The sequence below is a fragment of the Nuphar pumila genome, chromosome 4, assembly GCF_984573655.1.
Source record: "Nuphar pumila chromosome 4, dmNupPumi1.hap1.1, whole genome shotgun sequence".
NCBI classification, from domain to species: Eukaryota; Viridiplantae; Streptophyta; class Magnoliopsida; order Nymphaeales; family Nymphaeaceae; genus Nuphar; species Nuphar pumila.
Window position 1 is genome coordinate 21109160 of NC_143252.1, and position 3681 is coordinate 21112840.

Genomic DNA, 3681 nt, shown 5'->3' on the forward strand with positions numbered 1-3681 from the left:
TTATATATATATATATATTTATTTATCACTATAATAGGTAAATATTCTCTAGAAGTATTTTCATCTTTTTCTTGTGTAATAGGTTGTCCTCTAGAGACATTTTTTTTTCTTTATTTTTATTTTTGTATTGTCTTTATCCTAAAGACTAAGGATATTAAAAGGTCTTTTTGCCCTAAGAGTCGTTGGAAGCATCCCAACAACTATATTTATAGCTGTTAGGAGCTCTCAACGATTCTATGGGAGCTCCCCTTTGGCTCTTCCTTTGTGTATATAAGGGACCTTTTATCCTCATATGTTATGTAATGCTTCTTTTAAGCATTTATGCTCAATAAAGATGAATATTTTTTTATATTTTGTATTTTTTTAAATTTTTTAATATTTTATATGCATTTAGTGCTTATGTAGTTGGCTATTATTTTGTCCTATATTGGACTTGTGCTTGTACACATTGTTATTGCAATCTTGTAAGCCCTTAGTGGCATTGGTTTGTGCTTATGCACTTTTGTGATCGTAATCTTGTAAAGCTCTTAGTGGCATTGTTATTGTATTTTTTGCTATTTTATTATATGGTATTAGAGCCAAGAAATTCTTCTTGGCATTTTACCTCTTTTGGGCCTTGGGATTCTTGGGTTTGAGTTTGTGCTTCGTAAAGGATTTATGATCTTTGTATGGCTTGGATTCAAAAGAAATATAGACCCAATATGTATCTTATATCTTTAAGTATTTTTTGTGTTATATATTCTATGCGTTATGCATGAGAAAATATTTATTCTTTTTATCATTATATATAGACATACACACATATATATAATTGTTATTATTATTAAAAAAATCTCTTTAAATGTTTTTTAATCATTATTGGACTTGTTTTTATTAAATATCTTATAAGACTTATTTGTTTATTTTTTAGAAATTAGATATATGTATGTTTTGAAATTATGTTTGAATATTAATTTTTCAAAACATGCTTTATTTGAATAAGTCATGATTATAAATATCAAATCATGTTCGTATTGTTGAACTTGGTTTTGTTCTTTTTTGATAAATTGTTATATATTTTAAAATAATTTGAGATATTTTAAAATAATGATGTTTTGTGTATTTCACAAGTATAAATTTATGAAATTTTGCTTGAACTTGTGTTTAATATTTCTTTTTACTCTTGGTGTATTAAAAGCAACATATTAAGTATTAAAAATTATGATCTAGCTTATAAAATATTTTTTATTATTAATATTTGATCCTTATGCACTTATGGTTGACTTACATGATGAATAAGATTGTTTGTTCGTTCTTAAGGTATTGAGCATAATTTCTTATGAGAAGTCATTCACTTTAATAAATGCCTTTTATGGGTCTTTTGAGGTACTTATGATTATGTTATTAGTCTCATGGCATTATTTTACATGCCTTGCATATGATTTAAAATATTATGTTGCATACTTAGTTTTTAATAAAATATTAAGATGTGAATCATGAGAAAATTCTTCTGAAAGTTCTATATGTTTCTCTCATAGTTTACTTTAGTAATTGTCCATTATTGATAGACGTGTTTGTCCACTTAGATCTTTGGTGGACATATGTTTTCTTGATTAAAGACTCTTGATTCATTGCATACTTGTTATTTATAAAATATTATGCCCTTAGTGCCTTAAATCTATGACTTGCATATATGCTTAAATTTGTTTCTATGCATGTCTTTTTTTTTATAAGATATGCGGCTTTAAGTTACTTAGATTATTACATATAAATGGGTTCTTGAATCCATGATTAGTTGTACTTGTGTATGCACTTGGTTTTTTGTATGATTCATTGAAAATCTCTATATATGTTTTGGTCCTTTTTAATGACATTGATTGTCAGACTTATAATCTAAATTGTTCTATCTCTCTATATAGCTTCCTTATATTAATGATGCTTATAATTGCATGTGCATATGATTACACTATATTCAGTCCAAGTTTTTCATCTACCGGTATTGGATTTGATTTGAATTTTTTTTTTCAAATCGGTTCTTATATTTGAACTCACTTGTTTGAAAAATGATTTTTGTGAGTATTTATTTATTGCCTTCTTATGGCATTTGTTGTGTCCATCACAAAATTTTATATGACATATCATTTCTCTTGCCCTTGTTATTTTTTATTTAGAGATGTTGTTGGGGTGAGTTGTGTACACCTCATTTTATGTCAGTTTAGATTGTTAGCTTATGGTTTGGCTCTAACTGACAATTGTTTAATCTCTAGATCTGAGTGTGTTGTATCACTTATTTGTTGTATACTATTGTTATTATGGATGCTTATAACTCTGTTTATCCATGATGGTGATCTATTTTGAAACTATGGTGTTTCAAAAAATGATAAAAATTGATATTTTTTTTATGACATTAGTGTATCTTCATTACAAGCTCTCTTACCTTTGTATTTTTTTCTATTATGCCTCCTAACTAAGTGTCATTCTATATAGACAAGAGATGTTTATTTACACATTCGTGTGTATTTTTATCCCATTATTAGCATTGTGATTATACTCTTGATCTAATCGTTGATACATTTGATTTTTGAGTATCATTATATATAGACAAAAGATGTTTATTCACAACTTCGTGTGTGTTTTTAGCCCATTATTGACATTATACTCTTGATCTAGTTGTTGATACACTTGATTTTTTGAGTGTCATTATATGTAGACAAGAAATGCTTATTCATACCTTTGTGTATGATTTTAGCCCATAATTGGTATTATACTTTTAATTTAGTCGCTGATACACTTGATTTTTGAGTGTCATTATATGTAGACAAGAGTTGTTTATTCATACCTTCATGTATGATTTTAGCCCATTGTTGGCATTAAGCTCTTATTGTAGTCATTGATACACTTGTTTTTAAGTGTCATTATATGTAGACAAGAGATGTTTATACACACCTTTGTATGTGTCTGGCCCTTTTAGTGACATTATGTCTATGCTCTTGTTCTAGTTGCTGATACATTTGTTTTTTGAGGTTCAAAGGGCTAGTGAAGTAATTTTTTGGGGTAGTTAAACTATTGTTGAAGTTTGCAAAATATCACTTCTTGATATTTGTGAAAATTTAATTTTTTTATATTTTTGCAAATTGGTCTTGATTTGCAAATATCATTCTCTTTGTTATGTGAGATTTTTAAAATTGCTCTTTGAAATTTCTAAACTTTTCCTAATTGTTTTTATAGAAGATGTTTATAGTTAAAAACTCCAAGCATTTTTGCATATGTATGATAATCTTATTCTTTATATTGTTAGCCTTCTTGTGTATGCCCCTTTGTGGGTTTTGTAAGTGTGTTCCTTATGAAAAACTTGTGTGTTGTCCACTTAATATTGGTGGACACTTTTGTTCGTAATTGAAGGCTATTTGATTCTTTATATCAAAATAATGTATTTTATTGATAAAAATAACTATTTTATTGTCATCTTATGTGCATTAAATATGATTTAATTGCATGTTGAATATATATGTGTGTTTCATGTTGATTATCTTGTTCACATTATTGTATGCATGAAGTTAATTAGCTCTTTTTTTAGACTTTTTTTTTTATTATTATATGCATGATTGAAATGCTTTGAATATTATTTATGCATAATTGTTTATCTCTTCTTGATGAATCATATGTCATTTAATGATCAAATTTTCTTATGATCAATATTAG